This window comes from Elephantulus edwardii, unplaced genomic scaffold (assembly GCF_000299155.1).
Source record: "Elephantulus edwardii isolate Elephantulus edwardi_28Jun2011 unplaced genomic scaffold, EleEdw1.0 scaffold00126, whole genome shotgun sequence".
Taxonomy (NCBI): Eukaryota; Metazoa; Chordata; class Mammalia; order Macroscelidea; family Macroscelididae; genus Elephantulus; species Elephantulus edwardii.
In genome coordinates this window covers 1,834,297-1,845,270 of record NW_006399876.1, presented here as the reverse complement: position 1 = coordinate 1,845,270, position 10,974 = coordinate 1,834,297, and positions in this window count along the sequence as shown.

Genomic DNA, 10,974 nt, shown 5'->3' with positions numbered 1-10,974 from the left:
ACACCCCCACCCACAGTATACTCTGCAACCCTCATTCCGGATTCTTATGATAATCATAATGCCCTAAAATATATTACCTTTAGACTATTTTCTCCCTCATCGGCCACAATGCAGTAAATATCCTTCTGTTTTTACAGTAATGGCCTTGGGCAGTATTTGTCCTGATGGGACTGAGTTAGCTGACACAGCACAATGCTATCTGACCTCTCCCATGTTATAGAGTATTTTAGGGAATTATTGCTTCTAAGTCCTGCATAATATTCCATTGTGTGAATGAACCACACTTTCTCAGTCCATTTTCCTGTTGACTTGTTGTTGTTGTTGTTGTTGTTGATTGCCTTTGAGTAGAACACGACTCATAGCGACCCTGTGAACAAAAGGCTTGAAGCCCCTCTACAACCAATGACATTGATCAAAGTTCCTCAAGTTTCTGGAGGCATGCTGTTTACTAGGGCCCCTCTAATCTGGAACAACCCACTCCAGTGTCCAGGTAAGAGCCAGCAGTTGTTGTCATGTGCCATCAAGTCACGGGCTCACAGCGACCCCGTGTACGACAGGTCTGAGCCGGCTCTATCTTGAGTCAACCTCTCCTACACACCCACCACCTTTCTACCTCAGTCACTGGGTCAATCCATCTCATCCACGGTCTCCCTCTCCAAGGACTGGTCTTTTCCTGCAACATGGCCAAAGTTTGTCAGAGGAAGCTTCAAGATCCTTGCCTTCGAGGAGCAGCCTGGTTTCAGCCTCTCCAGGATGAACCTATTCATTCTCCTACCAGACCATGATCCACTTCTCCAGCACAACTCAAAGGCATAAATTCTTCTGTTCTCCTTAGTCATTGTCCAGTTTTCTGATGCATGACAAGTAATTGCAAAGACCATGGTCTGGATCAGGTGCACCTTAGTCTCCAGATGGACATAGTTGCTCTTCAGCACTCTAGAGAGGTCCCTGACAGAAGATTTTCTCAATGCAATTCATCTTTTAATTTTCTGGCTGTTGGTACTAAGACTGTTGATTGTGGAACCAAGCAAACTGAAGCTGTTAACAATTTCAGTCTTCTCTCTGTCTATCATGATGCTGCCAATCAGCTCAGTGGTGAGAATCTGTTTTCTTGATGTTGAGCTTTAATCCATATTGAAGGCTGCAGTCCTTGACCTTCTGCAGCAAGCACCTCAGGTCCTCCTCAGTTTCGGCAAGCAGGGTTGTGCCATCTGCATACAGGGACCCAGCACGAGGGAGACATTCCCTCCTTAGAATAACCAGGTATCTGTTGGTTGATGCCATCAGCCAGCTCCTCTTCCAGTGACCCGCAGACCAGAGAGGGGATCCCTGCCCAGCCCTGCATGTCCTCACAGTCTCTGTGGTGCTAAAGCTCCTGCTGTACCCATTGTGTCAACCTGTCTCCTGAGGGGCTTCCTCTGTTTCGCGGACCCTCTCACAAGCTCACTGTTTTGTCCATGCACCTGTCCCTCCTGACATGTGAGATGGGGTCTCGTGGTCCGTGTGTAAGGAGCACTCTGGTTGCGTGTCTTTCAGGACAGGTCTGTTCTTCTTAGCATGTCCTCAAGGCTCCCTGGCAATCATGCGAGGCATAAAGTCTTTTCCAATCTCCCTTCTTCATTTTACATGCATAGGAGAAAACTGAAAAGCCATGGCGCAAGGCAGGTGCACCTTAGTCTTCAAAGTGAAGTCCTTACAGCTTAGCCCTTTAAAGAGGTTGTTGGCAACATCTCCCCCGTGCGTTGATTTCTAGACTGCTGCTTCCATGGGGTTAACTGTGGGTCCTTGACAACTTCAGCATTTTCTGCCATGATGTTTATTGATCTAGCTGAGAGCATGTTCATTTTCTTTATATTGAGGTGCAATCCACACTGAAGACTTTGATCTTCTTCACTAGAACTTCTAGCATCCTTTTTCTCGAGTAAGATCACACACATTCTCGGGAGGCCCCACACAGCCCTGGGGTCCTCTGTCACTTTCCTGAGAATCTCATACACATCACCAGGGGTTCCCCACTGATGTTCAAGGGTCCCTTCCCACATGTCTTCCTCATTTACAACCCCCACTACGTAGGACATCCCCCTCACATCCCAGGAGTCTCCTTCATATCCCAGGGGTTCCCCTCATATCCCAAGGGTCCCCTAATATCCAAGGGGTCCCCCTCACATCCCAGAGGTCCACACATATATCCAGGACTCTTCACTCACATCCCAGAGGTCCTCTTCCCATCCCAGGGGTCCTCCTTACATCTCAGGGGTCCACACACACATCCAGGATTCACCCCTCACTTCCCAGGGGTCCCCCTCACATCCCATGAGTGTCTCTCACATCTCAGTGAGGGGTTCCTCTCACATCTTTAAGAGTCGTGGATATATGTGTGAGGACCCCTAGGATGTGAGTGGGGAGTGATGGATGTGAGGGGGCCCCTGAAATGTGTTTGTGTTCCTGAAATTTAAAGGGGGACCCCTGGGGTGTGAGTGGGTTCACATATATATCACAAACTTTGTTATTTATGTCTCTTTAAATGTTTTATGTGGATTTTTTTTCAGTCCTTAATTGTCTAACTGAACAATTCAGTAGCATTAACTGCAACCATCACCACTATCTACATTTAAATGGCTTCAGAAACTGGGGCCTCTGACGCAGTAACTCACCATTGCCCCCTGCTGGATTTGGGCAGCTAATATTTAGTTGATTGGTTTTGTATCGTTCACACAGCTAATTTCTGCTTGAGTACGAGTGTGTTTATAAGAACATCGGCACATAAGATTCACCTCACCCTCTCCATTTGCATTTTTGACTGGCTCTTATCGAAAGAGTGTATTAAATGTGAATGAAGAATAGTGTGAAATACAAAGCACATAAGCTTTGAAAGTAAACCAATTAGAAAATAATGTAACATAGAATGTATATGACTATTGTATGAAACAATGTAAATGAAAGATTGTCCAAAACTCACTGTCTATGAATGAAACACAATGTAATTATTATGTGAAAACCAATACAAATATTTATAAAAACAAAAAATATAGAGTGTGTTAGAAGTGTCTTAGTTTCTTCATATTGCTGTTACAGAAATAACACAAGCAGATGTCTTTAACAAGTAGCAATTTATTTTCTCACCCTTTGTCGTTGTTGGGTGTCATCGAGTCGACTAGGACTTACAGCGACCGCATGAACAACAGATCTGAACCCTCCTATCCTGCGCCGTCTCATCAGCTCGGATCTTCTTGAGACCGTTCACTGTGTCAGTCCATCTTGTTGAGAGTCTCCCCCTCTTTCACTGACCCTCCACTTTTCTCCAGGACAAGTTTGTTTGCTCTTTTGGCAGTTCAGGGTATATCCACAACTCAAAGGCACCAATTCTTCTTCTGTCATCCTTAGTCATTGTCCAGCTCTCTGAAGCACAGTAGGTAATAGAAAAGACCCGGACCTACTTGTTATGCACCAGAGAGTTGGAAAATTACTAAGGAGGAGAGAAGGAGAATTGATGCCTTTGAGCTGTGGTGCTGAAGAAGAGTATTGAATGTACCCTGGACTGCCAAGAAAACAAACAGATTCATCCTGGAGAGGATTAAACCAGGCTGCTCCTTAGAGGCAAGGATTCTGAGGCTTCATCTGACATATTTCCAACATGTTGTGAGGAGGGAGAGGTCCTTGGAGAGGGACATCATGCTTGGGAGGGTTGAGGAACGGTGCAAGAGGGGAAGACCCTCTATGAGGTGGATTGATTCAGTGACTGGGGTAATTGGGATGGGTGTATCAGAGACGGTGTGACTGGCACAGGACAGAGCAGAATTTAGGGCTGTTGTACTTAGTGTCACTATGAGTCACAAGCGACTCGACGGCACATAACAGCAACAACAATGACAACATGTACACAGGAGATGAATTGGCACTTCACCAAAGAGAGTATGTGGATGGCAAACTGAACCATGAAAAAATATTCAAAATCCCTAGCTATTAGAGAAATGTAAATCAAAACAATTATGAGACACTATCTCACCCCAGCACCAATAGCAAAGTTCAACAGGGCAACAAACAATAAATGTTGGTGAGATCGTGGAAAGATTGGAAATCTTATTCATTAATGGTGGAAATATAAAATGGAACACCAACTATGGAAGGTGGTCAGGCACTTTTCAGGAGTTTGGAAATAGAAAAACCATGTGATCCAGCAATTTACTGCTAGGAATATACTCTAAAAAAACCAGATCCACAATTGAAACAGATGTATGCACATCCATGTTTATTGCTGCATCATTCACAATAGCAAAGAGATAGAAACAACCCAAGTGTCCATCAACAAACAGATGGATAGAAAACATGTGGTACAACCACACAATAAGAATAGCATGCAACACTGAAAAATGAAAATGAAATAGTAAAGTATTACACAACATGCGGGAGGCTTGAACATTATGTTAACTGAAATGTCACAGTCACTAAAAGACAGATACTGCATAGCATCACTGTTGAAAAATACCAGAAATGGGAGCATTGGAGAGGGAATGGAGAAGGGGTGGATGGGGAATGATCACTGAATTGGAACAAATAAGGGAAAGAACTGTTTAAAAGGAATATATGGTCGAACATTATGTGTAATAGAACAGTTTGTAAGAAGGGGGAAGTTTGGGGTGTTAGAGAGTGAGGAAAGGGGAAATGTGCAATAATGAATAAATTGTTGTTGTTGTTGTTAAAAAAAGAAAAGACCCGGACCTGAATCAGATGCACCTTAGACTTTAAACTGACACCATTGCTCATAACCTCCTGAGAGAGAACCTTGATGGCAGGTTTACCCAATGCAATACGTATTTTACTTCTAAACTGCTGATGCCAAGGCTGCTGACTGTAGATCACAGCAAAATAAAATCATTGAAAACTTCAATCTTCTCTCCATCTAGAATGATGTGCCTATCGGCCCAATGTGCAGGGGGGAGGGGAGTTGTCTCTTTGATAGTGAGATATAACCCTTATTGAAGACTGTAGTCTTTTTGTTTCATGTTGTTGAACTTTTTTGTTTGTTTTTATCATTAGTATTTTTATTGGTTTGTTTCCTTTCATATACATTGTGTGTTACACAATCATCTATATACATTGTACTTTATATAATTAAATACTATGAATTTATGCCACCATCCCCTCTTCTCTTCAAGTCCTTGTGGAATCTTTCCTGTTCTCTCACCACCACCACTTCCGCCCACTAACCGCTGCTGTCCTACCAACGTCCCTCCTTCTCCTTCTTCTGCTCTGAATGCCTTCCTCTCTCCCTTCCCCTTTTGAACATTTAAACATGTCTTGCTCAAGTATCTCATTTTCACAATACTGGTCTCATGCAGTACTTGAGAAGGTTGTAGTCTTTGATCTTCTGAGGAGAGTGATTCAAATCCTCTTTGCTTTCAGCAAGCAAGGTTATGACATCTACATTAAACTGTTAATTGATGAGTCTTCCTCCAAATCTGATGCTACATTCTTGTCATAAGGTCTAGCTTCTCTAATGATTTGCTTGGCATACAGATTGAATAGATATTAAGAAAGGATATACTGGGGGAGCTCTGGTGGCCTAGTGGCAAGGAGCTGCAACTACAATCCCAGAGGTGCACGGTTCAAATCCACCAGAGATGCTGTGCCAGGGAAGGAGGGACAATCTCCTCCTGTACCAGTCAGACCTGATTTGACGGTACATGCACACAAAAATAATTAAAAAAAGGATATAGCACTGATGCACCCATGCTCTGTTCATACAACAGCTTTTTAATGTAAGGCTAGCTTTCACATGAACACAATATCCTTCTAGTATTCCCTGCTTTCACTATGTGTCCATCTGATGTCAGCAATGCTACTCGTGGTGAAACAGCCTGTTCTAAATCCAACTGAACTTCAAGCAGCGCTCTGTCAAGGTATCATTTCAGTCATTTCTGGATAATTTTCAGCAAAATTTTACTTGCATATGATATCAAGTACTCATGTGCAAGGCCAAAGTGAAGTTGAAGACAATAAAATCAAGTCCACGAGAACTGAGAGGAACTCTGGTGGCTTAATGGCAAGAAGCTGCGCTGTAATCTTGAAAGCACAGGTTTGAAAACACCAATTGCTCTGTGGGAGAAGGAAGGATGGGCAATCTCCCTCCATGCGATTTATTGCCTCTGAAAACCCTCTGGAGGGTCAGCTATGGGTCAGTTCTGACTCTACGGTGCACAACAACAAAAAACAAAGCACAACCTTGAGTCTCTCCCACTTGAATATAAAAACCACCATCAGAATAATTTGAGGCATTCAACACTAATGACTGAAGATCACACGAGCTGTGGGATGATATTGATAGGGTGATACTAACAAGCTCAGGATTACCCATATAGTGTAGCTGTAAAACCGACCTTATGTGCTTCCAGCCTGCAAAAGTGGTTGGACTGCTAATTAACATTTGCTTTGCCCTAAAATCCTGATTCAATTTCTCTATAGTCACGTAAAGTAAGCTGTGTGTTTACCAGGAGGGAAAATGCATTTTTCTTGGGTTAGCATTTACCTTTTTGAAACTGTTTTTCTCCGGCATATGTAAATTATATCACAAGTTGTCTGTTTACTAGTGACTGCAAATTGTTCTTTCTGAACGTAAAAACCCCATCGTTCTGAACTAGCAAGAGTAATATGTTAAGTTACTGACCACCTAACTCGAGTACGAAGCCAATCACCACTCTTAGAGAGGCAGTTTTCCAGAGGATTGTCTCCGCTCTCTCAGATCTGTGGTCAAGTGCTTTGTGTGCTGCAATCTGTCTATCTCATGGCAACTGACTGCGGAACATACTCCTTGGCTTCAGTAACAGAATCAAGAATATTATCGTCCATGGAAAAAGCAAAAGGTCCTCATAAACACAGGGAAGAAGCAAAGGCCCGAGACGGGTATCAGAAGAGACTCCGACTACTGTACTAGCAAGTCAAGACGCCAAGACAAAAGGGGACCGGTCAAGTAAAGAAGTCGAACAAAAGACTTCACTGGGCAGTGAAAGAAGACAGAACAATCAGAATGAAATGTGCAAAGAGCTCGAGTTAGGAAAGAAAGAAACTAAGAACTTATTCTGCATTTCTCAAGCTGAGATAACAGGAAAATTCACGTCTCAACTCGTAATACTGAAGGATTCTAGGGGCAAAATCTTGAAGGATGCAGAAAAGAAAATGGAGGGAATACACAGAGTTGCTGCACTAAAAAGTACTGGCTGACACAGGGTCATTTCAGGAAGTAACGTGGTAATGAAGGGAGAAGCTGCACTGAGGGCATTGGCAAAGAATCAGGCCCCAGGAGCTGGTGGAATCCCGATTAACATGTTCCGAGTGGCAGATGCAGCTCTGGACAGGCACTGGTCTATGCAAAGTTCTGGAGGACAGCTATGTGACTGAAAGGATCCATATTCGTTCCCATTCCCAAAAAAGGTCATCCAGCAGAATGTGGAAATTATTAAACAATATCCAGATGTTGCTGTGTACCGTGGAGTCAGAACTGAACCTCCCAGTGGGTTTTCAGAGGCAGTACTGGCCTTGGGGAAAGTCAGTCAATCCAGTCTCTCTCTTTCTCCTCCCCTCCCTTCCCCTCCCTTCCCCTCCCCTCCCCTCCCCTCCCCTCTCCTTCTCTGTCTCTTTGTCTCTCTGTCTCTCTCCTCTTCTGCTTCTTGGCTCCTTGGAGATCTCTGTGCATCTTGACAGCTACCCGGCTCCATCACACCTGCCTCAATTTTCAATCCCTTTCATCCATTCAAAGCCATTGACTCAGCAGTCATCTTCTTCATTGTTATAAGAAAGGCAGCGAACCACCCGCTCTTTCTCAGATTCCTTGGTGTTTATCTGCACAGATAGGCTGGCCTCCGTGGGTCCAGCATCTGGGAAGCCCGGATCTCCCCAGCTCCTGCTGCGAAGTGTCTAGAAGACTGTGCTCAGGACTCTTGGAGCTCTTTCTCCCTGTTTGCTTGCTGCCCCGAGTCAGCTGCTTCAAACCTGCCTGACAGCGCCAACTGCTGTGGAAGCTGCTTGAGGACCTTCTCAGTAAACTGCTGGGTCCAAAAGATCAGGGATGGGAGATGTGGGGTTGGGAGGAGGAGGAACAGCACAGTGTTCTCCAAGTGTAAAAATGATGGAGTGGTTTAACAGAACGAGCGAGCGTTGGGGACATTATCGGCCTCTATCTTTTTGAAGTTACCTTTGTACTCGTTTTTTGTGCTGTTAAGAATTATAAGCCTTTTTTTGTTAATTAGGTACTGATTTCTGTGCTGATGAGAATTTTGAGCCGTTTTGTTGTTAATTTGATACTGATTTTTGTGGGGCTCAGAATTCTAAATAAATCAACGTGGAATAGTTATACCGTTTTAGGTGAAAATATGATTGTTCTGTTGCCTTTGTTTGGAGATAGCGTACAGTTTAAGAAGAAATGTGTGAGAGTGCCAGGTTGACGGAAGAGTGCACTGTGATAGTTTTAGGTGAGCCAGGAGGGGTATAGCTCAGTCACTCGATCACACAGCCCTATAAAGTCAATTACAGCTCAAAGAGATGACCCTCCACTGGGTTTATGAGGCTGTAAATCTTTATGGGATGATATTATTCATCTTTTCTCTCATGGAGTAGCTCTCATGGTGTGTAGTCCAACACTAATATACACAAATTAAAGAAACGAAAGTGTAAAATCATTGTGGGAACCATAAAGATCGCTGAGTGAGACCTATACTAGCTCCCCAAAGGGGAACTGTCCCCATCAATAACACCCACAGTACAAAAGCAATTCCTATTAGGTCAGACATGGTCTCTCACATGCCTGCAACCTGCTTCCACTAATTCCAGCTTACTACTCTACTGGGTCTGACATCTGTTGCAATGACCACAGAGACGTCACAAAGCCATATTCAGGGTTATGGGATTTATTAGGGAAGCTAATAGGCTATAATTCAGGTTGGCAACAGGATACAATTTTTCAGTCCAGACAGCTTCTCAAGTGTGGTAACAGGCCCTGTGTCCTTCAGCTTCACGGCTCAGGTCAGTGTTACAAAGTTCCCTTAACCGCACCAGTTACGGTGTCTTTCCTCACTGCTCCAGTGAGCTCGGGGAAAGGCCTCCGGCTCTGGATCTGTGGAGCAGCAATCCTGCCAGCTCTCTCCCACACCGGCCTCGGGTTCTCTGCTGTCACCGTTGTGTAGATCTTGGTCTGGCTGAGGTAGGAATCTGGCCCTAAAGGACGCACATGCCTTTCTCTTCCTTGTTGGTGTTGAGATTACCAGTTTCTGTTGCAGAAACGGCTCCATTTAAAGCTAGAAGGATGGTGAGATTGGTCAATCTCCTTGTGGGTAGACTAACACATCCTATTTGTGTGGTCCTGACCATTAATGTGGCAAAGTAAAATTAAATGGTGAGGAAGGCCATTTTGAACTGTAAACCCTTTATGCCACAGAAGGGCATCCCTAAATAAAAAGAACTCAGCATAGAGAAGTGAAAGAAGAAACCGATAGCACACAGAGGATAATAGTGCATGAGAAAATGACAGTGATGCACATCTATAAATGATACAGTAAACAGAAATTATTTAAACACACTTCTTCAGAGACAATGGGTAGTAAAGGCTCAAAACCAGTATGACCTTTCACTATGATGCCCCTAAGAAACCCGCCTCATACACAGAGACCTAGTTGTTGTTGTTGTTGTTGTTGTTGTTAGGTGCCATCAAGTGAACTACAACTCCTCTCAACCCCACGAGCCACAGATCCGAACCTTTCCCCGCCCGGCCCCATCCTCGTTCTGTCCGATGGCGTTGAGCATATTGTCACAGTCATGGTGTCAATTTCTCTTCTTGAGGGGAGGCGTCTTCCTCTCCTTCTCTGGCGCTCCACCTTCCCCAATGTGATGTCATTTCCTCCTGAAACACGCTTCACACCTGAGAGGTGAAGATTCGCCATCCTCGCTGGAGAGGAGCACCCTGCCTGAGCTTCCTCCCAGGCGAAGGCGTTTGTTCCCTTGGCCGTCCACGGGGTAGTCTCTTCTCCGACACCACACCTCGGAGCTCCCGCTGCTTCTTCTGCCAGCCTTACTCACTGTCCACCTTTCAGATGCACAGGAAGCAACTGAGAAGAACGTGGCTTGGATCAGAATTTAGATCCAAGGCTCGAATAAAGACTGATATGTCTTCAGACTGACATCTCTGCCTTTTAATACTTTGGACAGATCTTCCCAGTGCAACATGTCTTTTGATTTCCTGACTGCTGTTACCATAGGTTTTGATTGTGGAACCAAAGAAAATTAAATAATTGACACCTTCCACCTTTTCTCCATCTGTCATGATGTTGTCTATTGGTCCAGTGGTGAGGATTTTTGTTTCCTCGATGTTGAGATGTCATCTATACTGAAAGCTGTCACTTTTGATCTTCTGCAGTGAGTGTTTCAAGCCTGTCCTCTTTACTTTCTGCAAACAAGGTCGTGTCACCTACATAATGCAAGTTGTTGGTGTGTCTTTCTCGAATCCTGATGCTACATTCTTCTTCACAGAGTCCAGCTTCTCAAATAATTTTCTCAGTATACAGATGGGTTAATATGGAGAAAGGATACAGCCCTGACACTTACCTTTCCTGATTTTAAACTAGGCAGTATTTCCTTTTGTTATTTGGACAATAATTTCTTGGTCTAGGTATAGGTTTCACATGAGCACAATTAAGTTTTCTGGTATTCCCATTCTTCTCAATGTTATACATGATTTGTTATGGCCCACCCAGGCAAAAGTCTGAATAATCAAAAACACACAAGTCAGTATCCTTCTGGTATTTTCTTCTTTCAACCAAGATCAGTCAGATGTCTGCAATAGTATCTGTAGTGCCACAGCCTCTTCTGAATTCAGCTTGAATTTTTAGAGTTTCCCGTTTTAGTCATTTTTAAAAACATATCCAAACAAATGACTGAAAAATAACCAACCTGAAACATTTTACTTGCATGTGATAATAACAATATTGT